Source organism: Grampus griseus (genome assembly GCF_964374135.1).
Source record: "Grampus griseus genome assembly, chromosome: 21".
Taxonomy (NCBI): Eukaryota; Metazoa; Chordata; class Mammalia; order Artiodactyla; family Delphinidae; genus Grampus; species Grampus griseus.
This window is the reverse complement of record NC_139015.1, coordinates 11,322,008-11,346,408: the sequence shown is the minus strand read 5'-3', so window position 1 is coordinate 11,346,408 and position 24,401 is coordinate 11,322,008. Positions and strand designations below refer to the sequence as shown.

At 48.9% G+C, this 24,401-nt stretch overlaps 1 protein-coding gene across 1 annotated transcript in view; it reads left to right on the top strand.

Annotated features, from left to right (window-relative positions):
- DLGAP2 (DLG associated protein 2) overlaps nucleotides 1–24,401 on the top strand; it is a gene marked incomplete at its 3' end in the record, with an annotated part of 702,831 nt that continues 678,430 nt past the window's right edge. The window contains exon 1 of the mRNA XM_082680415.1: nucleotides 1–124. The remainder of the gene's footprint in view (nucleotides 125–24,401) is intronic.

The following is a 24,401-nucleotide window of genomic DNA, read 5'->3' as shown; positions in this document are numbered from 1 at the left end:
GCTCCAGCGGGTTGGAGCGGCGGCAGTGGAGGGGACGCGCGGGCTGGCGAACTGACGGGCGGACGGGCCATGTCGCCCCTCACCTGCTGAACTGGAGCACCCGAGGATGTCTACGCTGAGGAAGGTGCGAGCCACCGGGACCGGAGCCGCGCGGGGACTGGGCTAGGGGCGCGAGAACCGTCGGGGGTTGCGGGGGAGAAGGCTGCCCGGCGGGACGGACCGCTGGGGCCCCGCGAGGGCGGCTGGGTGAGGGGCGGGGACCCCGGGGCAGCCTGTGTACTGGGTCCCCTCACCCTGAGCTGCAGGGCGCGCGGGAGCGGGCGCAGAGCGGGGCGTCGCGGAGGGGTGACATTCTCCGCTCGGCCCGGCAAGCTGGGGGACCCGCGGAGACCCGGGAGGAAGCGCCGGCCGGCGAGGGGCTGCGCGCCGGGCTCCGGCTGGGCACCGCGAGGGGATGGGGGCGGCAGGAAGCAAACTGCGCCCCCTCCCCCCGCCCGGCGCAGGACGCCGACCGCCCCTGGGAACGCGTGGAAGGCGCCGGGAGCCCGGGCTCCGCGCGGGGGGCGCAGGGGGCGCGCGGCCGGGTGACGGGAGGGGTCACTGGCGCCGGGGCGCGGCGCCCGGGGGTGGCTGGAGGAGCGCGTCGGGAGGGCGGCCTCCGGCTCTACGAGTGGGAGCGGAGCGCGGGGGCTTTTTCGGGGCGGTTGCTAAGCGAGCCGCTACCCGGCGCAGGATTCTGTAACCAAGCCTCCCCCGGCAGCGGCTGTTGCCGTTCTGGGCTCGCTCGCTAACGGTAGCAGGAGAAATAAGGAGGCTGTCATTATTACAGCCTGGGCGGCGAGGGGCGGGAGCGGCAGGCACGGGGGCCGCCTGGCGGGCCAGCTGGGTGCCCGGCGCCCGGCCCCCGGCTCCCGCGTGCGGCGCCGAGAGACGCGGAGCAGAGTGGACGGGACCCGGCGGGGGCTGGGCGAAGAGTCGGGGGTGGGGTGGGGGCCCGCGGGTTCGCCGGCGGAGAGCGGCGAGAACCAGCTCCGGGGGGCGACCTGCGTCGGAAACTCGGGAGCTGCTTCTCCGGCGTCCGCGCTTCGCCGGAACGTGGTCCGGCCGCCTGGGTGTCGCTTCCCCGGTGAATGGCGACTCGGCCGGGCTCCGGATTCGGAATTCGGGACTTGCCGGCGCGGCTGGCTCGGATCGATCAAAAATAAAGCGATCGGCAGCGAGTCCTTCCTGTGATTAATTCTGCCAGCACGGGCTGTGGGTGGTTTTGGAGCCGGAAATGTAAAGCGCACCTGCTTATTCTGCCATCTGAGGAGGACTTCAGCCTAGGACTTTCCCCAGGGGCCTCAGCGCCGGGGGTCTTGGGGCTTTGCTCACGGTAACCAGCTCGTGTGTCCTCTTGGACAGTGTGTCTGATTGGAACTCGCGGGCCTGGTGATCTATGACTTAAGGAGGACTCCTGCTTGCAGATGAGAATCGATTGTATTAGTTATTAGAAACCCCCCTGGCATCTCAGCATGGCCTGAGAGAGCCCACAGCCTCGTCCAAAAGGACTCTTTCTCTGTTTCAAAGCCGACACCACAGAGCCATCTCCCCTCCCCCGACACCTTGGAAGGAACAACATTTGGATTTGAGGTTAATGTGCGTTACAACACCATTTTCATTTTACTTCCTTTACATTCTCCGCAAAAGGTAATAGGTAACCAAGGCAAAAAATGGTGAAATTATGAAAAAAATGGTAATTCTTGGCAGGTCAAGCTGTTACTCTGGTGTTTAAAAAAAAATGTCATTAATCAGGATTTTCCAGTAGCCAAATTGTCTTGTGCAGGTGGCTGGGTGACTCACAGATTTAGCTCTGATAGTAATTGTAGAGTGTGTGTACCACTTCCTTTTAGATGGTGTGACTTTCTCATTGCTTGGAAGGGAACAAATTAGAATATTTTATACCCCACATCTGGAAGCAGGACCAGCAGGCTGTGGGGAACACTCTCTGCTCAGGCACATCTGGGCTGGGAGAGGTATGGACCCAGTGAATGAAAACAGTAAAAAGAAATAGTCCTGTCCTGAAGCTCGCAGCCCCTTCCCACCAGCACTCTCGAGTCCCGTCCCAGGTCAGGAGTTCCATCAATGGGGGGGTTTCTCCTCTGTGATCCCCCATCAAGGGAGGCCTGCTTTGTGTCTGCGAGCCCCTCCTGCCCCCTCGTGCCCTCCTGTCCCTAATTTCCTCTGTTCTTGGTTAAGAAATCGATAAGCATTGGATGACTTACCCTAGCGATCTATCATGTCATATCTGCAGATTACATTTTAGGTTAAAGCGCAAAATGAATTCTACATAAATAATCCAAAGTGTTGAAGGAATTGAAGTTTTCTCACCACAAAGATGTTTTCTATATGCATTCTGTCCTATTTGACTTCCCATGTTGGTAATCATTTATTCCCTTTCCTTCCACTTACAGTATAACTATCCAAAGTGGCTGGAGATAGAAGTAAACGTGTGCTTATTCACCAATGTGTTTGTGCCTTAGGTTTCTTGTGTTGTAGGCGAATTAATAACAATATATCTTATTTCTATAGAATTCAGATTGCTTTGCATGATTTCTCCCCAGTGACATAAATGTGTCCTCCTATGGCAGTCTATTGCTTCTCCTATTTTTGTCTACTTCATTTTTGAAATTGGTGGAAATTTCACATTAAATACTAAAAGTGAAAAAGCACTTTGCACAATTTAAATCACGTTAGATTTCGGATACCCAGAAGCCAACCAATTCTGAAACTAAATTCTAACATTTTAAAGCTTGTTAGAGGATTTGTTATCTGTGTTTTTAGCAGAGTGTCTTCCATCGTGTGCCTACATGATGAAACTGAAGAAATGCTGTAATTCTTTTATATTTGAGGAAAAACTTCATGATTTCTCAGTCACTCAAGGAGTTGAGTAATATACACTTTGATCATAGATTTTAAAGGGAAATTAATTAAATGTATTATTTATTGACCTTTGGAATGGATATGCCATGGTCATTCACTGGATACAATAAAAATAACTATGATTCATCATTTTGGCCAGATGGGAGTCATATTTAAAACATTGGCAGCATGTTGGTTATAAAAGAATTATGGGCCACCCAACAGGAAGTTAGCGGGCAAAGCATTCTCTGCAGTTAAAAATCATTCTGATCAACCACAGCTTTACATACAAGTTGTTTTTATCATGGAACCATATTTCCAGCAGATCGCCAGCTTTTAAAGTAGGTGTCGTTGTCTTCTGGGCATGTGTGTCAGAAAGACTGAGCACGGTAGCTTCCAGTTTATTCATGGCAGACACTCTCGTTTACGGGGAGCTAAGCATGTGGGCTTTGGCGTCGACGGGTATGGTTGGGGGGTGCAGATTCCCCCCTAAATACTGCATCTGCCGTTAGGAGAGCCTTTACCTTTACAGCACCCTTCCTTTCCAGGGCTTAACACCGGTGACAAACAGCGGGTTTGGAGCCGGTGTTAACCTCCTGGGCCAAGGCAGTGGCGTCCGCGTGTAAGATCAGTTGTCCCTTTCTCGGCGGGGCCTCTGCCCTGGCCGCACCCGCTGTGAAAAGCCTCGTCAGGCATTAGCTCCGGGGCCCTCGAGGGCCCTCACCCTCAGTCCGGAAGGGCGCCTCCCATTCCTGGAGGTTCCGACATTCCCGCAAGGAGCTTCAGTTGCGGCTCGTCTTGAGAGAACGCATCTCCTGGGAAATGTCCCCGGTTAGTTTCTCCTGACCTTTGCTCTTGCACCATCGTCTGTCTTGGGGGGTCTCCAAGGAGCTGAACTTACCAGGCTGACTGCAGACGGCTTCTGTGGTCTACGCTGCCTGGCCCTGCAGGATACCTGCACGCTGCTCTCTTCGGAGAGACTGCCTAGCCCACTTCTAGGGTGTGGCTGTTTGGGGGCGGGCTCCTGGCTGCGTAAGGAGGTCAGGACCCCATCCCCCCTCCGGGAAGAGCACGGCGTTTCCTCTCAGCCGAGAATGGAGAGCTTTAGGAGGTAAATCTAAAAGGATGTAGGTCCCTCACATGCAGCCTGGGGCGGGGTGGCCTGTCCATCCTGGGAAGCCAGTACCCAGGATGGCAGGGCCGGGCCACGGGTGGACAGCAGGGCCATGGACGGACGCACTTGGTCCTACGACGTCACTGAGGTCCAGCGTCAGGTAGGGCTTGAAACTGTCATTGCCGTGGGTTTCTGTCCTGACCACCCAACGGGATGTAAAGGTTTTTAGTTTCCCGAAAAATTTCCTCTTTAAAGCTCTCATTGCGGGGTGACATTTATCCATCATCCGGTGACACTTGTCTGGTATGCCTTTTTGTGTGTATCCACAGGAAAAAAAAAAGTAATTTTTGTTAAAAAGGAACAAGTACTTGAAACCAGCCCTTGCATAAAATTGTAGCAAAATTTGTTAAAAAGTAACTTTGTAAACCTAAGTGGTCGTTATCTTTAAAAACATGTGCCGTACTCTGCACAAAAGAAAAAAATATTGAAATGATCTCCTAGCACCCACGGAGTACACGTCTTAGGCCAAGCAACGTAAAATCATCCTCCTGTGCCTAATGGAAATGTGTCCTACTAGTGTTGTACGATGCCAGCCAGCAGCTTTTTACACTGGCCACGTAGGTAGTGATTAGGAGTGAGGGTGAGGGTTCTGGAGTCAGGCAGCCTGGGGGGCTGCGTGGCACCGGCCGTTTATTTGCCCTCATTATATTTTTGGCCTTCATCACTAAAGGAGGGACGGATCCAATATTAACAGGGTAGTGTTGTCAGGAGGATTAAATGAATTGATGAGAGTAAGGCAGTTAGAACAGCGTACATAGTAAATGCCCAACATGTGTCCACTATTTTGATCATGAAGAAATGAAATTGGGGCCCAGTTTGGGCCATCCTGCATTGGACGTAATGAAGCCACTCTCCAAATCCCCATAACACTTAGGTATTTACTATTTCCAGTCTTCTTTTACTTTCTTTTATATCTGTTTTGCCACCTCTTTCCAAAAAGTTTTTTGACTCACTGACAAAAGGACAAGGTCCAAGAAATGAAATAAAGTAGAAACAGGCAATCAGAGCAAACAAGTGTGGTAACCACAAGGGTTAACATAGTCCTCTGGGCCTCAATTTTTTTTTTTTTTTTTTTGCGGTACGCGGGCCTCTCACTGCTGTGGCCTCTCCCGTTGCGGAGCACAGGCTCCAGACGCACAGGCCCAGTGGCCATGGCTCACGGGCCCAGCCACTCCGCAGCATGTAGGATAGGATCCTCCCAGACTGGGGCACGAACCCGCGTCCCCTGCATCGGCAGGCGGACTCTCAACCACTGTGCCACCAGGGAAGCCCTGGGCCTCAATTTTGAGTCGGAGTTTCCTGGAAGCCAACTCAACAGACCAGAAGACACAGGCCCTCGCTTGGTTCCCTTGTGGGGTGGACGTCGCATACACGCTTTACAGTGAAGAAAAGATTTTCCCAAGTGCTGAATCGTGAAAGATGCTCTCGTGGTTGACTTTGTATAGAGGGGTTGGGTTAGATCATATACATCAGTTATACAAACACAGAAGTGTTTTTCATGATTACAGTAGACTTTGGAGGAAAGCAAAACATACGCAGGCAACCCGTAAGAGGTGCAGTGACCTTTTCCTCGTATTTCTGCGTTCCCTCCGTGACCAGATGGGAAACTGGGGATTCGGGAGACGGGCTCTGAGCTCTGGATCTCCCCCTGGTCTACTTCAGTTTAGCATTTATATGTGGGATCGAGTTGTGTGTCTCGGGGAAAACTCAGATCTCTCAGGTCACATGTATCTTATTTCCCACTGTGCTTTCATGTAAATCAAGTGTCTCAGCCTAAGACAAGGCCCCTGGAGCAGACGCATCGTCGCTGCTGTCCCCGCTTCCACGCCATCCACCCCGCCTGGCGGGGAGCAGAGCTCCAGCCCCCGGGGGCGCAGGAGCTATTTCAGCAGCTCCTCCTGATGCCATCGGAAGGCCCAGTGCCTTCCCTGTGCGCTTGCGATGGGGGTGACCCTCACGCGCCCCAAGGGGAGCCCCCGGCTTGTCTTGCCCTTCAGGAGGACAGCCTGCCCTTCTCAGCCCCGGGCCTGCCTGTGTGCTGCTGTGAATGGACAGGCGCGTGAAGGGCACACTGTTCCCCGTGGTGTTTACCAGACTCACCACTGCCCTTGCTTGGTGGGGAAGACTCTCCCTCACCAGCACTGGTTTTTCTTTTCTCCATTTTCCTCCTATTTATCCTCTCAGACCTCGAACTGCGTGTTCCCAGACCCTGGATGCCACTGCTCATCCACTGGGGTCCCTGGGCCTTAGGGACATTCCTGGGGAGACCTTGTTCCTCCTCCTGCCAGGAGAAACAGGGAACGGACAGATTTGGCAACCTCACAATTCCCACCATAGCATTTTAGATCGTATCACTCAATACATGTTCGAATGGATACGTAGATCCATAAGCAGCGGACCCTTCGCACACTCGAGAAAGGTTCCTCAGTTACGGGCGGGCTTTACCTCTTGCTTCTCCAAGTTGCATGAGTCTCACCAAGACAGGACACCTCACACGCACGTCAATGGATTTGCTTGTTTTATGAAACTTTTGGCTGTTTAAAAATAATTTCCATTTTCTGACATTCTTTGTAATATTTTGAGAGTTTCTAAATACATTTCTGAATATCTGTTTTCTGATTCTATTAAAAACTTAATCATGAATCCATATTATAGATAATTTAGACGTTTTCATCAACAGTCGAATGTTGTACCGTCAAGCTTCCACTGTGACCGTTGTATAGCATTCCCGCATCTACAACATAATCGTCTAGATTATTACTATGGTTAGGTTCAAAGTTTGATTTTTGTTGTGAGAGATGGGTTATGCAGCTCTTTAAAGCAACCAAACAGTAATTCTTAGTCTTCAATTCATCCACTTGCTTGTTTCTCCAGTGGTATTTTATTAAAAGTCACAGCAGGCACTCCATTAAAAAAAAAAAAAAAAATCTTCTTTTGCATATAACTAGTCCCAGCAATTTCACTTCTGGGAACGTATCCTAAGGGAATAATCATGAATTTACAGGAAATCAGCTAAACAGATGTTCACTCCAGTTTTGTTCCACAGTAAAATATTGGAAAATAGCAATAACTGGAGATTGGATAAATTCATTATGATATAGCATCGTAAAAAAATACACAGCCATTAAAAAGATGAAGATTAAATGTTTAATACTACAGAGGGGTGTCCGTATCCCATTAGGTGAAGGAACCAGGTTACCAAACAGCACGCACAGCACCCTTGTCTCTTCCCTGAAGCTGCTGTGCGGGGGACACAGCAGGAAGTCTGGAAGGACCCAGCAGCTGGTGGGGGGTGGGGTGGGTGGGGAGGGGGTTGTCACCCAGTGGCATCAGCACCTTGCTCGGGATCCAGGCCTCGTCCCAGAGCAGTCTGCGCCACCCAGCACCACCCAACACCTGCCGCCCGCGTGACTGAGTCCCCTCTTGAGGCCCAACCTTGCTGCTCCCTCCGTGCCGTTCCCTGAGCAGCTGGCCTGGGAGGCTTGGCATTGGGGCCCTCGCACGGCCCGTGCCTGCGCTCCCCATAGGTCGAGGGCGCGTCCCTCTGTGGGGTCTGATAGTTGCTGTATCAAAGACCCTCGGAAGCACTTGTGGGGTAACGTGGCACAAGTTGGCTTCTCACGTCAAGTCAGGACAGGTTTTCTTGGTCCCCCAAATGGTCACCCTGTAACCAGGCTCTTTCTGTCTGGTGGCTCTGCCACCATCATCCTCATCCAATCAGTAGAGGGAAGAGCTGGGGGACCACGTGGGCGTGGCCTGGGAGCACATGCACCACTTCTGCTCCTGTTTCCTTGGCCTCTGTCATGTGCTATACGCACCTCAAGGGAGGCGGGAAAGAAGAGGAAAGGGTTTGTGATCAGCTGACTGTTTTGGGAAGCCTCCCTTGTTTCATTTATGGAGTGAAGAGACCTTCCCTAGAACGTCTCCAGAAGTCTTTACCTCCTATCCCGTCATGCCTCACCGGTTACGGCGAGAAGGATGGAATCATTGTCTGGGTTTAGGTTCATCTTAGGCCGCCCCTCAGGCTGTGCCTGGTGCCCCTGAGGCCATGCAGACGAGGGTGACCCCTGGGGAAAAGCTGATTTCCCTTAGAAATCAGGAGGGGGATGGCTGTCTGGGTATCTACCCATAGTGTCTATTACACGGCTATTGTGAATTTATAAATTGCCTGGGGCACAACATAACACTTCTGTAATCTAATAATGTCTTAAAGGAATCTTTATGCATCTGTGCAGTAAAGGATTGCAGAGCTGTTGTAAAGCGAATAGGACAGAGAAACACCTTCTGCTGACCCACTAGACCCGCTGTAACTAGTCCACCTTTGATCAGTTGTCAATACGGCCACCGTCTGATGGAATTCACGTGTCAGGGTTCTCAAGTCCCAGAAACAAAGTCCCGCTAACTTTAGCACGACAGACCCCACTGGCAGGACCTGGACGAGCTCTCGGCTGAGGGGAGGCTGAAGAAGCTTCAGGAAGGTAGGAGCCCCACGGCAGGGGTGTGGAAGCGTCCCCCGGCCATCCCTCAGCGCTTCGTCCCTGCCTTGCTCTGAGAGGTGAAGCATCCCGGGGCTGCTCCGTTTCAGCCTGAGGCGTGCGGGGCACCGGGGTTGGGGGTGGCAGTGGGCCAGGCAGACATATGCAGTCTTATCCCGTGACCCAAAGGGGAAACCCTTGCCTGGCCTTTCCCCAGTAGAGCACTGGAGTCCAAACTGGGAGGAAGGTGAGATGTAGTATCTCGTGTCATGCTACAACATGCTTATGTATTTAAAAGAGACACCCACATAGGGACATTGGGTAAAATCAAGGTCCACGGTGTCAGACATCTAGCAGTGTCCCCAGAGACGACTCAGGTTATTAATTGTGGGCAATGCGCACAGCCCATTCCTTGGCTCTGCGTCTGAGCCGCCGTCGCATCCTTTACAGGTTTTCTCTGTTCTAGGGTTAGGATAGGCTTTGGAAAGCATTCAGTGTTTTTCTGGGAAACAAAAATAGGCAAAACCCGGAGGTCAGTGCTTTACTGTCAGACTCGGTAACGCATTTCCTTGGCTACCAGATCTTCTCTTTGTTATATTTATTCCACTTTTGGAGACTCTTCTCTCCTGTGATATATTTTGTTCTGTCATAGCTGTGGTGAATTGGGGGCTGCTTGGGCTGCTTTCATACATTTTTCTTTTCTTTTTTTTCTGGTCATCTAATCTGCTAAATATTTAGAAATTATAGAGAAGCACAAATTAATGACTTGGAAGTCACCAATAATTCCATGACCTAGAAGGACCAATAATTCCATGACCAGTTGTGTCTTCTTATTCTTTAAACCCAAACTGGGAACTGTCCTGGGTTTTTTTTTTTTTTTTTTCACTTTATATTCTTTTCTGAGAACTTGCCCAAATTTTCAAAATATTCTTTGACAGTTTGATTTTAATTGAAGTATAATATTCCAGTATGCAGTGTTATTCAGCCATTCCCCTATTGCTGAATGTTTAAGTTGCTTGCAAAAATTTTTGGCCATTAATCTGTGATTATTATTATTTTTGTAACATCTTTATTGGAGTATAATTGCTTTACAATGGTGTGTTAGTTTCTGCTTTATAACAAAGTGAATCACTTATACATATACATATGTTCCCATCTCTTCCCTCTTGCGTCTCCCTCCCTCCCACCCTCCCTATCCCACCCCTCTAGGTGGTCACAAAGAACCGAGCTGTGATTAATGTCTTTTTTGATGTTTTCTGAAAGTGTAACTTTTCTCTAGTAAATTCCTAGAAACAGAATTACTGGGTTAATGGATGTATCTAGTGTATTAGGGCTGCTATAACAAATTACCACAAACTCAGGGGCTTAAAACTACAGGAAACAAGAGAAGCCCAAAATCAAGGCATTCCAGAGCTGCGTTCCCTCCAGAGGGCCCAGGAAAAGATCCTTCCTGCCTCTTCCAGCTTCTGGTGCCTGACCTGGCTCCCTTGGCTTGTGGTCCCATCACTCCCATCTCTGCCCTGTCTTCACGGGCCATCTCCTCTGCGTCTGTGTCTCCCGTTCTGTCCACCTCGAATCTCTCTCCTAAGGATACTAGTCATTGGACCCAGGGCCCACTCAGATAATCCAGGATTTTTTCCTCATGTCAAAGTTCTTAATTTCATCACAGGTGAAAAAGACCTGTTTTCCAAATGAGGTCATGATTGTAGATTCCAGGGATTTCTGTGGTGACACCCCCATACAGTGGGTATGAACATTCCATGAACCTTGAACCTGCTGGTGACCAGAGCCTCCTGCCAGTGTTGAATACGAGGCTCATTTTGCTGCCACCTCGCCAAGTACAGGGAAAAGGGCAGCCGACTGTGCCACAGGTAGGGCTTTGTAAGGGCAACAAAGGAAAACAAGCAAAGAGCAGCAAAGGAAAGGGTCAGTAGATTCGACCAGAGCTCGTGGGAGCTTCTCTTTGCCCACCCAAGTAAGGCTGCATGGTGAGCCTGGAGCGCGGTCCTTCTCATCCTGAAAAACAGGCTAATTCCTTTATATGCAAAGGTTTTTCAAGTGTGCATAAAAGTGGATGGGGAAAAAAACAAGAAATTGGTGAAGGGGTCGGTAAGCATTTGAGAATGAGAACCACTAGTGAATGGTAACAAAAAGGCAAGTGAAAACATCACTTTTTAAAAAACTTATCAAGTGGGTTATTATTTAAAAAATACCACACATTTTCAGTGTTGGATTTTCAAGGCCTCTGTCGGTTTGCATCTTCAATCTTCCCAGATGCGCCTGCAGTGGCATTTTGTTGCTGGGCGCCCAGTCCCTCCTGGGCTTGCTGACCAGAGAACCTTGTGTTCCAACTTTATAATAAGTGTAGATTTCCTGTTTCAAAGGTTTAATGGGATAGCATTTTTAAAAAGAATTGAAGCTGGCTAAATTTAGTGTCTGAAAAGTGTCCAGATCGAAAATAGCTCTATTCCAAAATATCTGTCTCCAGGCCTGTGCTGTTTGGGGCTTTGGGAAGGTGAAATTTCTGCTTCCTGTCCCATCAGCAAACAGGTGTCACCAGCCATGCGCTCTCATGACAGCCTGTCACCGAGAAGGTCCTCGTTCCTCGTGCGCTGGCCGGCCTCTTCCATTGGGGCATAATTGCCTGAGGTGGGTGCGTTGCTTCTGACACGGCCCTGATGATCCATGAGGAGGGTCACTTTCCTCTCCTCCTCTGTTCTTCCTACTGGTTCTTATTCTTGGCTCTTCTGAAGACTTTAAATGAGATGAATCATAATGTTAAAAAACATAAGGCTTGGGCTTCCCTGGTGGCGCAGTGGTTGAGAGTCCGCCTGCCGATGCAGGGGACACAGGTTCGTGCCCTGGTCCGGGAAGATCCCACATGCCGCAGAGCGGCTGGGCCCGTGAGCCATGGCTGCTGAGCCTGCGCGTCCGGAGCCTGTGCTCCGCAATGGGAGAGGCCACAGCAGTGAGAGGCCCGCATACCAAAAAATAAAAAAAATAAAAAAAATAAGGCTTTTTCTGGGATTCCTTTCCCTTTCTTCATTCTTACAGTAAGTGTTGAATTTCTGCTTCATCTTATTTTTTTCAAGCTTAATGTTATTATTTTTTTCTTAAGAAATAGCATTCTCTTAGCCCAGGATAGGGTCATCCCTTGATTTTTGTGGCATGGAGCTCAGGTGAACCCAGTGTTTGCTCCTAAACCCCACCTTGAAAGAACACACAGAGTACAGAGAAGAGCGTCTTTTGCCTTATTTGGGTCAAGTATTATCATCTCTCTCTTGCAAACGTGAGAACAGAGGCCTGAATAGTTGGGAAGCCTTTGCAGTGAGGGGCACAGGCGTAAGGTTTAGGCCGTCAGGAGCCGCATAGCCTCGGACCTTGTCATTCCTGGGGAAGCGAGGACAGTGGCTACTCTGGCGGGATCCCTCCTTCGCCTCCAGAACCTGAACTTTACACATGCACCTTCTGAGGAAGAGAGACAACGGGCACATTTGTAATCCTGTCATTTTTCTTTAGTGTTACTTCTGGGCTAAGGCAGCCACGATTTGTTTTATAATTCAGCATTGTCAAGAGTCGGGGGCATTTGATCCCTAGGAGGAACGAAGTCTGCTTAATCCTAAGTAGGCCTGGATGACATCTCCTTCTAGGACAGAAGAGTCTAGAGTTTCTGTTAAGATACCAGGTGTCGCTAAAGGTGTTTGGAAATCACGGACAGATTCTCAGGGAGTCAGAAGTCCCCGGGGAGGCCGCCGGGGGAGGTGGGAGGTGCCCGGGCAGTAAATGAACCCGGAAAGAGTGAAGAGGGAGGACGTAACAGGAGGGCGAGCCGTTCACCAGCTCAGAAGCTTCTCTGAGTTCGTTATTCCTCCGCTCCAATGTTGTAGGTGTAAAGAGTTTACCAGCGCACCAGGTGGAGATGTATCTGCTTCGTAAACAGGCTTGTGTGTCCTCTCATGATCCAAGATAATAGAACGAGGTAAAGACTCATTATTTTGCTTGACGTCTTTAAAAAAATGTTGTGTAGAGAACGCAGGGTGTGTTTTTGGGTCTACAGCAAGTGAGGGGTGACGGCCGGTCTGTGTAACTGCGAGGAGGTGGGCGTTCGAGACCCAGAGATTCACGGAAGCAGCACCACGTGTCCTCCACGTGCTGTTTGAAGGATGTGGACCCTGCCTGCTCAGCCACGTCCTCCCCGTGGGGGAGACTCCGCTCCCGAGTGGGAGGGGGGAGCTGGCTTCGGTTACTCCTGCGGGAGGGGTGGTCCTGGGGGGGGGCGCGAGGGGTGGTCCTGGGGGGGCACGAGGGGTGGTCCTGGGTGGGGGTGTGAGGGGTGGTCCTGGAGGGGGCACGAGGGGTGGTCCTGGGTGGGGGCGCGAGGGGTGGTCCTGGGGGGCGTGCGAGGGGTGGTCCTGGGGGGGGCGTGAGGGGTGGTCCTGCGGGGGCGCCAGGGGTGGTCCCGTGGGGCACCAGGGGTGGTCCTGGTGGGGCACGAGGGGCGTCCCTCCATGTTTCTGAGCCAGCACCACAGCCGCTGGGGGAGACGCCCCCATGCTTCCAGACCCTCTGCGCTCACGGCGACCCGCAGGGCGTCTGCGGTTGCATCATTGCGTCATATCCAGCTGCAGCTCATCTTCCCGATTCCACTGAGCGGCGCTCCTTGGATTTTGCGCCGACAGGCCTCGCTGAACCTTGAAGGAAGGGACAGAGCCCTGGTTGAAAAGTCAGGGACCCGCACGGCCAGTAGGGTGGTGACCCGAGAGCTACGAAGACCGGGGGGGCGCGGCATCCGTCCTGAGCGCCTGCGCCTTTTGGGGCAGGGGGTGAGACTGGTTAGAAAGGGTGCAGTTAGCGTCCTCCATCCCCTCGGAGGAATCATTAGTGCTCAGAGCAGAGGGGATTGAAAGGGTGCCCACCGTCCCCTCCAGGATACATGTTTTTAATCATCTGGTAAGTAACCCCAGCAATTCGTAATCATCTGGGTAACTGGGTGAATTTCTAGAAACTTGCTGATCATATATCCTTTGGAAAATAACTTTAGGGTGCTTATCTGGTGGATACAAACGAGGACATTAATTTAGTGTTTATTACTGATGAATAATTCATTCATTCGATGTGTTTTCTTGTAAACTCCCAAGGTGCCAAAACTGTGCTCGCCATTATGTATATTTTAGTAAATAAACGAGGACGATGCTGGATAAGAGTCTGTGGAGAGAGATAAATATTAAATAAATATACAGCAATCATATACTAAAAGTGTTTTCATGCTAACGATTCTGATTCAGCTTTGAGGACAGCTATGCGCAGATACTGGTCCTCTGACCCATGGCCAGGAGCCTGGAGCCTGGGGGCAGAAGTGGCATTTCTGGTTCTGGGAAGAATAAACAGGAATCAGGAGCAGAGTTGGGAGTCTTCCAGGCCTGAGGAGAGGGGTGTAGGGAGCGTCAAGGATTAACCAAGGCTTCTGGCCTGAGCCAGTGGAGGTGCAGTTCCAGCCCCTGGGGTTGGAGACCATTAACCTCCTGCTTGGGAGAGGTCTCTGGTCTGTTTTCAGTTAGAACGAATGCAGTTTCATGTATTTAAGAGAATTTTAAGACAGTAAAAAGATGCATGAACTTTAACTTGCCAAACCAGGCCTTGCTGTTTAGACGTGCAGGTTGGAATTTACTTTTTCCCTTCTCCCTGAATCCAGTCACATCCAGCCCCCCTGGACATCTTGGATCGTGGACAACAGAAAATTGTTGCGCCAAAAACTGCTCCAGTTGACATGTCCTCTGGTGAAGCCTCACATTTCACAGATGGGGAAACTGAGGACGGGCCCAGAATTCCTTGTTCCTGTCCCCCGGGCACTGTGCCTGGCCGCACCCTCGCCACACTGCACTTGAATTAGGAGAACGTTCTTACAGAACTCCCCCCCCCCACCCGCCTCCAGTCTCTCTCAGCTTGAAACCATCCTACACACAGCTGCTGGGATAATCTTTCTAAAGCCATTTTTATCATGTCACTTCTTTGCATGCTGTTTTCTGTTGCCTTTTGTCAAATCCAGATTTCTCCTTTCTGGCTCTCAAGGCTTTCTGCAAAATGTCCCCTTTCCGAGGATTTCCATCGTGAGCCTTTATGGAACGTTTGCCCCAAAGTGCTGCTCAAATTCCCTGTTGTTGTCTTACTGTCGCCGGCCACTGGTCCTTTGCACATGCCATTCCACACACCTGGAGAATTCGTTATCAGCCTGTTTCTTGTGTTATTTTTCTTTCTTGGTCTGTGCCCGTTCCTCTTTCCAGTCTAACTCCAAAACCCCTTTCTTCTTGGAACTGACGCCTATAAATGCTTCCTTCCCTCAACTCTGACCATTTCTTTACTTTTTGGTTTCCTTTAGTAGTTAGTTCTTCATCTCATAACATTCAGAAGGCATCTTATATAAGATACCTGAATCCAGAAAACCAGTTGTCATCTAATGATTGGCTGGATTTACAAAAATATACTAGGAAACACCCCACTAGGAGCTTTCTTTAAAAGAATAGTTTCCTTTATGTATTGGCAATGGTGCAGTTACATGAGATTTACTTCACACTGGGTCTTAGGCATGATGTTCTGAAAGTTGTCTCACCGTGTTTTACTGGCTGATGGGATATTCTGGCAGATTCCTAAGATTCCTAAGAACGATGCCCGTGACTAGCTTGGACGCACCTCCTTCAGCACCCGTGCTGCTCGATGCTGAGTCACTGGGTGGAGTGGCCCCCCGGCCGGGGGCGTTTACAGTCATGCACTGCTGCATCTCAGATCAGATGTCTTTGAGTTAAGACTGTGTGTCTTTGATTTCCCCGTTTTGGATTCATGTTTTTCACAGAATCTAGACGGTGCCGAGGCTGGTGGGAAGCTGTGTGCAGCTCCCCGGGGCTCTGCGTCGAGTTCACTGTGTGGTCAGAGGCTGAATCTGTTCTCTGTGCTTTAGGCCAGCAGGACCAGTGCACCAGGCTTCCTCGAGGCTGCACCCTACAGCTCTGCTGTTGTCACCATGGAGCGGTGACCACCTGAAGCGGTGGCGGGGAGTGAGGACCAGAGCTGGCTGAGTGCACTTGACCGTGACATTAGCCTCTCTGGGCTTCAGTAACTTATCAGTGAAGTGGGGATGTAGATAATTTCTCACCTCACATGGAGCTGTGAAGATCAAAGTGACATTGAGGTTACTGAGGCCTGGGGGGTAGCAGGCCAGGGTGGCAGGGGGCCAGGACTGACATGCGGGCCCTTCCTTCGGCCAGGCTCCCCACCGACGGCTGCCTCGCTTCTCGGCACCTGGCTTTTTAAAATCTAACATTCTCTATGATTTTTTTGATTAGAACTTTTATTTTTATTGATAAAAAAAGCTATCTGTATTTATGTTAAATTAGAAATAACAGAACAGCTTGTCCTCTGATGCATCTTAAGTTCATAGGTTTAACTTGGAACTTTCGAAAAACGTGCTTCCAGGTTTTGATCTTGATGGTTTTGTGGGGTGTGTGATGCTGGGTGTGGGATGAGCCTAACTTCCTCACGCCCATCAGGGAGACAGCGAGTGGACAGCGTGGTGGGGCTGTCTTAGCTCTCCTGGTTGACCTCATGGCGGGTCTGGCTCCTGCAGGGCTGTGTGGGGTCTGCTCTTTCCCAAGTGCATCCTCAGCCACACCTCAGCACAGGCCTGCTGCTCTCGGCTGGCGCATCCACGTGCTTCCACGGGCCGGCTCTCGGATCCGGGGTGTGGCGTGGGGGGGGGGGTGGAGGGGTTGGAGGCTCTGGACTGAAGACGGCTGGGTGTCTTCCAAGCGCTGAAATCAGTCACCTCTTCTGCATGATGGTTACGTTGACTTGCGCTTTCCACGTAGAGCTTATTTACTAGCACAGTCTGCTGACGGCTAATATACCTACCAGCCCCTCCCTCGTTTTAGTGTTGCCCTTTCCCCTAATCAGCCGAGATTATGTGAGCACAGCCTCATCGGCCTCACCTGGCTCTGGTTTCACACTCTTAAGTGGATGGAATTGGAATAGATAATTCTGGTTATTCAGGTTAAACATCAATTTCTCTTCCTCTGTAGTTCTTTAGGTTTAATTGTTCATCAAGACTCTATCCAGGTTACTTACACTGTGATCGTTATTTTCAGACCTCAGTGTAGAGATGGTGTGGGTTCTTGGTCCTCTCCTGAGCCAGTGGGGCAGGTGCCATGGGGACTGAGTCCACGGTGCCGCCAAGATGGTGGTGCTGCTTTTGACAAGCCCTTAGCTAGACCAGCAGGTAAAAGAGGGGAGACTCAAGTAGGTAAAAGCAGAAATGAAAGAGGAGACGGTACGACGGATGCCTAGACATAAGAGGACCGTTAGGGATTTTTTTAAAACAATTCTATGCCAAAAAGTTGGATGACCTAGAAAAAATGGATAAATTCTTAGAAACATACAATCTATCAGGACTGAATCAAGAAGAAATAGCCTGATAGACCATTAACAATAAGGAGATTGAATCAAAAATCAAAAACCTACCAGCAAAGAAAAGCCCAGGAGCAGATGGCTTCATGGCTGAATTCTTCCATATATTCAAAGAAAAACTAAACCAGGTCTTCTTAAAACCTTCCAAAAAAATGCAGGTAGTGGGAACACTTCCAAACTCATCTTCTGAGGCCGGCAGCATCACCCTGATACCACAACCAGACAGGACCCCACAAGAAAAGCAAAGCACAGGCCGTTTCTCTGTCATCAATCTGCTCTAAAGATGAGGGGCCCAGAGGTCGGAGCTGTGAGTGCCCGAGTCTTCGAAGCCGGTTCAGGGTGAATGGGTGGCTCTGGCCCGAGGCTGGTGGGTGCTGGGAGAGGAGAGAAGGCAGGATGATCTAACCAGGTGTTGCCTGTATTGGAAGCCTTCTTAGTATTTCCTTCAAATAAAAACTCGGGGCTACGTTTTTCCTTTCTGTATAAGCTTTGAAACGATAATGAAGAATTTCCTTTAGGAGGAAAAGCTCAGCTCCGTCTCCTTATTCTTGCTTCTCAGGTTTGTTATATAATAAAGATTTTAAAACTATTTAATTTCAATCTATATCTTTCCATATGTCTTAAAGTAACACTTGCACATACTTAAGTATGGGCTAGCAGAACAGAAGGATTATAATCAAAAGCAGTAGGGTCTTACCTACCTCTTTCAGCCCAAGCCCCAGGAGAATCAGGTGTAACTAGATGTTTTTTGTTTTTAAGTACACTTTATTTTTTAAGAGCAGTTTTTGGTTCCCAGAAACATCGAGAGGAAGGCGCAGAGATTTCCTGTATACCACTTGCCCCGCCATGCACGGTCCCCGCCATCATTAACACCCCCACTGGCTGTGCACAACTGATGAACCTGCACTGACACGTCACTATCACCCAGAGTCCATGGTTCGCTCCTGGGGTTGGACATTCTGTGGGTTTGGACAAATGTGTAATGACATGTATCCATCATTATAGTATCAGACAGAAATTTCACCGTGTAACTCACTTTTTACTGTTTCTGTGTTTTCGTGCCTTCACAGATGATTTCCATGTCTCCTAGTTAATCTACTCTAGGTGTTATTCGCTATTTACCACGTCTTCCCCTTCTCTCCCTATAATCAAGTTACTCCTTTTAGTTTCTTCTCTTTGCTGACTCCTTACATTTAATGGATAATCCCCACCTTCTTTCTTATTCCAGGGGCTCTGGTGGTGTCACTTGACACCCATTCTGTGATGTGGAGACATTAGCAACTCTCAATTTACCTACTTTCTCATTTCATTTCACCAGCCAGCATTTGTCAAGGTTGAGTCCAGTTACGTTCTGTTTAGAAATTGTAGTTCATTTTCTTGCTTTTTCTATAGGCTGAAGACACAAAATAGACGTATGTGTTTGCGCTGTCCTCCGACCGCTGGTATTTTCCACGGCTCTGCCGACTGGTGCACGTTGATTGTTTTCTTTTTGAGAAATAGACAGCTTCTTGCTCCTGGAGTTTCTAATGATGTTTTCTTTTCTTGCATTTTCTTTCTTCATTGCCTTTTAAAGTTGCTCCAAATGCTCAAGGGATAATGTATGTTTCTAAGATATAACCACCCCTTTTGATCCCCCCATCAACTGACTGACCTGCAGGAGGTTTTCTTCCTGAACAATTGTTCTGATTTTCAGAACGAACTGCTTTCTGGGCAGGAAGTGCAGCCTCTCTCTTTTAACTCTCATTTCTCAGTTGCTTTGACCTAGAGTTCCTTAAATTTCTTGTCTTATGCCTCGATTTTTACCCTCCTTTTGTTGATTTCCTGATAAAATAAGAGTAGAAGATAAATTTTCTGAACTTGCCTGTCTGAAATGCTGCCCTCATATATGTGAAAGTTTGTCTGGGTATAGAATTCCAGGGTCAAAATAATTTTGTCTAAGAATTTTGAAGGCATTTTTCCTTTGTTTATTGTAATTTAGTGTGGAACGTCCAATTCTTGTTCCTTTGCTATAACTGACTTCTCCTCTCTGGACAGTTTTAGTTTTCTCTTTTTATCTTTGTGTTCTAAAGATTCATGAAGATATACATGGGTGTAGGTTTTCCCCCCTTTCAGTCAAAATGCTGGGCTACGTGGATGCTTTTGGTCTTGAATTATGTGACTTTGGCTTTTGTAAACTCTCATCTAGTATTTCCTTGATAATCTCTTACCATCTGTTTTTTCTGTTGTTTATTTTTTCCTTTCTTTTATTTTCTTCTCTTTTCTCTTTTCTTTCTGAAACTCTTCTTTGTATGCAGGACCTTCCTCACATTGATTCAGTGTCCTATGTCTTTTCCATTATATACTTTTGAGTCTCTTTTATATTTTTGTAGTACTTTCTGGCAAATTTTCTCAACGTTGCCTTCTAACACTTCCATCAGAATTTTAATCTCAATTTTATTTTCAGTTTCTAAGACTTCTTTTTGTGCTATTTCTTTTTTTCATGGTCCAATATCTTCTCAGATGTCTCTGTGGAGACTAATTTGCTTTTTTTCACTCTATTCCTTGCAATGTCCCTTTCGCCTATTCTGTCACTGTGGCTCCGGCTCTGTGTTTGCAGGCGGGACTTGTCGCCAAGTGGGCTTCTCTTCAGGCCGGTTGGGCAGAAAGCTGGCCGAGGTGCTGGTCTTCATGTAGAGCAAATCAATTCTGGTTTTGAAGCGAAGAAGTTCCGATTTTACGAGTGGGCGGGGCAGGCCGGCGGGCATTTTGTATGAAGGGATATGAGGACGATACAGTCGCTGACGTTTACCATGTCTCTCTCTCTGCGCCAGTGACCCGTCTGGGGTCCCAGGGCCTCCGCAGGGTGGCCGGGCTTGCATCCTCGCTCCCTCCTTTTCTGTCACCTCTTCGGCTCTGCATCTTCAGTCCTCTTCTCTGCCCACTCAGCAAGTCCCTCAGATTCTCCAGCACCTGCTTCTTTCGTGTTTATAGATTTGCTTCTCCTTAGAGTCCTTGGCAGTCACGTAAGGGGGTCTCAGAAGGAAGAGGAGGTAATTAATTGGGTACTTGGGCACCTTGAATATGATGTAAACCACTATTTTATTTTAAAAGTTTGAAAAGTAATAGGATTCTCCAGCATTATTTAAATGACATTGGCCTGAAATTCAGTGTTATCGTTTTTCCTCTCTCTCGGAAGCACTGTTGCTAAAAGGTCTGTGTGTTTTCGCATTTCACAGGTAGACATGCCGATGCTGGAGAATCAGAGCTCGATGGCAGACAGATGGGCGGGAACCCCCGTGATGTTTCCCTTGGCGAGCAGATGCCACTTGGATTCTTGAGTCAGGCATCTCAGTGACTGTGGTGGACAGTCTCCCTCCCATGTGTGAACGTGTGTGTGTTAGACGTCTGCATGGACCCGGCATTACAGACAGAACACAGTGAAACACACAATATGACCTAAATTCCCTTTTTCCCTAAAACTTGTCCTGAGATCAAGAGGCCCCACTCGCAGTGTTCTTGTCCCACCTCTGTCCTCTAGAGCCACTGCCCTGGCCCCTGCAAAGACCTGTGGGGAGAGAGGGCGCCCGTCTCTGGGGGCCACTTGGGATGCTGGTGGGAGGGGAGAGAGATGACTCTATAGGGACTGGGGGACACGTCCTGGTGCAGGTCAGGTGGTCCTGAGTCCTTCCTCTTCCGCCAAACCAGAGGAGGACCTCTCAGATTGTCGTCCGGTGGATCATTAAGAGTGGTTTTGGATGGAAGATCGCTGTGCGTTTTGCTATAGAACTTTGCAGGAATCAGTGGCTGGAGCCTCTGTGTGGAAAAGGCTTCTCATGCTTACATCTTGGCAAACAAAATAGAGAATAGAAATGGTGCTGGACCCGGTTTCAGTCCAGCAAGAAGTCATATTTAGTCGAGGAAACATTAAAAAAAAGAGCTCTGTCATGAAGTGGTAAAAGTTTCCTTTTTAGGTTTAAAATTATGAATAGGAATTTGCAGTATCTGTGTGAAACACTTGGAACCTCATGGTCACAGGGTGTCTTGTTTTAACTCACATACATATCTTTGTTGCAGGGGAGAATGAAGTGATGATGAATAAAAACTTTCAAGCGTAAAATATATTACTTTAGGATGAAATCCTTTGGGGTAAATGGAGTGGAATTAGGAGTTGAAGGAGTTAAAGTAACGGTGTGAAATTTCTAACGGCCTGGTTCATGTGTTTTGAAAAGAGACAGCTCAGGGTCACTCCTTGCCTGCTGCAGCAGAATGTCCCTCCGTGGGGTCCGTCTGCTTGGTCACAGCAGACAGCTCGGAGGATGGTGGCCACCGAATGGATATGGTCATTGCGAGTCTACTGGATACGTCGAAAAGAACGGGGTAACAGTTTCATTGAATGGCAGTCATTACACTATCCTAGGAATTTAACCGTTTGCAATGCTCTACTAGTTCTTCAAAAATTTTCTAAGGGGTGCTTGTGCCAAATCCTGAAGACCGCTAGTTTAGGGAATCAGGAATCGGGAAATCTGGGGTTTTGGGGAGCGTGGGGATAAGGGGAGAAGGAACAGTAGGGAAATCAGCTCTGGATTTTATCCCTGGGAGGGAGGAGGAGTGATGCGGCTGGGATAACGGCCCCATCACCCTGAGCTCTGGGGCTAACAAGCCCCTGCCTTTGCGTGCTATTACTGTATTTCTCTGAGAAACCTAATTTTTAGGGAGATGTCTCTATTTAAGGAAAGTGCAGTGATACCATTTTCAAGTAACACTTTTTGCTCATTGAGATAAAGAGCCCTCTGCTCAGGAATTATTGAGTTGCCGGAATCTGAGGGGCTGTGATTGGCCCTCTTGACTGTGCTATCATCATATTCCAGGAGGAACGTCCAAAGGGAAAGGCATGTACGTGGCACGTTGAAGTGGGGTCGTGTTAGGCCGGGGTCCCCACTCTCAAGACCGTTCCTAGGAGACGTTGTCTGAAAGGATCTGGGAAGAAGGAGAGATAAGGAGTGACAGTTACAGTTATGGAAATAAATGCACAGTGGGTGGCAAAGGCGATTTGGAGATGCACAGATGGTGTCTGGTCAGACCCCATCCGGCGACGATGCTGGTTAAGAGGAGGTGAGCCTGCCTGGCGGGGAGCTTGGCGTACTCTTCTCCAAGGGTGTGGACATGCGGGTGCTGACAGGGTGCCTTGTGCACCCGGAAGACGTGAGGAACTCAGTACCTATAGCTGAACTGGAAAAGGGTGAGAAAAATCAGGGAAACGGAAACAGAGATCCTTCCTAATTGTGGTTTTGAACCTTAGCTGATAATTTCCTAATTTAAAACAACACCAAGGATGGAGCAGAAAGTGACAGGGTCGTAAGTAAATCAAGGGTCTTGGGGTACAGGGAGCCCCATATCTGGCCGTGCTCCTGGCTTCTCATTGGAGAGCTCGTTCGCTCCCATAGGATGTCTGTGTCTTACAGCTTCCCAATCTGTGTTAGGGTTTAAATATGTTGGTGTGCTACTGAGTTATGATCCATTCTCCAGGAAGCATGGCATCCTGTCTACACAGAGTTCCCAGTCCACTGAACTGGGCCAGCGGCTGCCACTCATGGCTTCCCTTCGACAGGAGGGTCCCGGGCATGGCATCAGAGCACCGGCAAAGACTCCTCCCTACCGCAGGGCGGGGAGTGTGGGGACAGCAGTTTTATTTTAGTTCCTCTTTAGAGAATGACTTCTATCACAAGGTTTTTTAAACCCTTACTCAGCAATTTCCTTATTTCCTATGAGTTACTCCATCTGGGAGAAGAAATGAGATCATAACTTATCCGAACGCTTATTATATACTTTTGTCACTGTGGTGTTTAAAAAAGAACATATATACACTAGCAAACGTAAGGTAGATAGCTAGTGGGAAGCAGCCGCATAGCACAGGGAGATCAGCTCGGTGCTTTGTGACCGCCTGGAGGGGTGGGATAGGGAGGGTGGGAGGGAGGGAGACGCAAGAGGGAAGAGATATGGGAACATATGTATATGTATAAGTGATTCACTTTGTTATAAAGCAGAAACTAACACACCATTGTAAAGCAATTATACTCCAAAAAAGATGTAAAAAAAGAACTGTGGGTTTCTTCTAAAACCCATTAACAAGTCTTCTGAGAGAATAACAACTAGGAAGCAACTGTGAGTCCTCAAGGGCTGTTAGGCCTGGGCATCACTCCCGAGTTCAGGCTGTTCTATCTTGAGGTCATAAAACTCATCCGCATGTTGTGGGCCAGTTAGTTCTATAATGCCACACATCCCTGACCTGCGTCACATGTACCATAAAATAGGGCCCTGCAGTTACGGTATGTAAAGGAGCTGGGTTGCCTCTAAGCATCTGAGCCCAGGGCTCAAAACTTAAGAGATTCCCTCGTAGATGGAGGCGTGACTGGGCCAAAAATGCCTCCACTGCAAATTCTGGCCACAGAACTTTACTTTTAATTGTACTAAAATTCACGTATAGATCCAGGTACTTGGTAATTTAACCTATTCAAAGTGAAGTGAAGATTCAGAAAGAAAAAAAATTTCCCAGTAACCAGAACAGATTCAGTAAAGCTGTGGTAATTACTAATATAATTTGGCAAGCTTTATTGGAAAGTTTGAGTTGCATTTAGAAAGTATTTAATAAAGTTTGAGTCCAGGCAGGCCTCACTTTACTGCACTTTGCCTTATTGCTCCCTGCAGATGTGGAGTTTTTGTTTTATTTTTTTATAAATTTATTTTATTCATTTTTGGCTGCGTTGGGTCTTTGTTGCTGCGTGCGGGCTTTCTCTAGTTGCGGCGAGTGGGGGCTGCTCTTCGTTGCTGCGTGCGGGCTTCTCATTGCGGTGGCTTCTCTTGTTGTGGAGCACGGGCTCTAGGTTCCCAGGCTTCAGTAGTTGTGGCTCGTGGGCTCAGTAGTTGTGGCTCGCGGGCTCTAGAGCACAGGCTCAGTAGTTGTGGCGCATGGGCTTAGTTGCTCCATGGCATGTGGGATCTTCCTGGACCAGGGTTCAAACCCGTGTCCCCTGCACTGGCAGGCAGATTCTTAACCACTGTGCTAACAGGGAAGCCCCAGATGTGGCGTTTTTTACAAATCAAAGGTTTGTGACAACCCTGTATCTAACAAGTCTGTTGGTGTCATTTTCCCAACAGCCTTTACTTGCTTCATGTGTCTGTGTCACATTTTGGTAACTCACAATATTTCAGACTTTTCATTAGTTTTGTATTTGTTACGGTGATCTGTGATCCGTGATCTTTGATGTTACTATTGTAATTGTTTTGGGCATCACGAACCTTGCCCGTATAAGACGGAAACTGAATCGTTAAACGTTGTGTGTGTTCTGATTGCTCCACCAGCCATTCCCCATCTCTCCCTCTCCTCAGCCTCCCTGAGATACAACAGTATCGAAACTAAG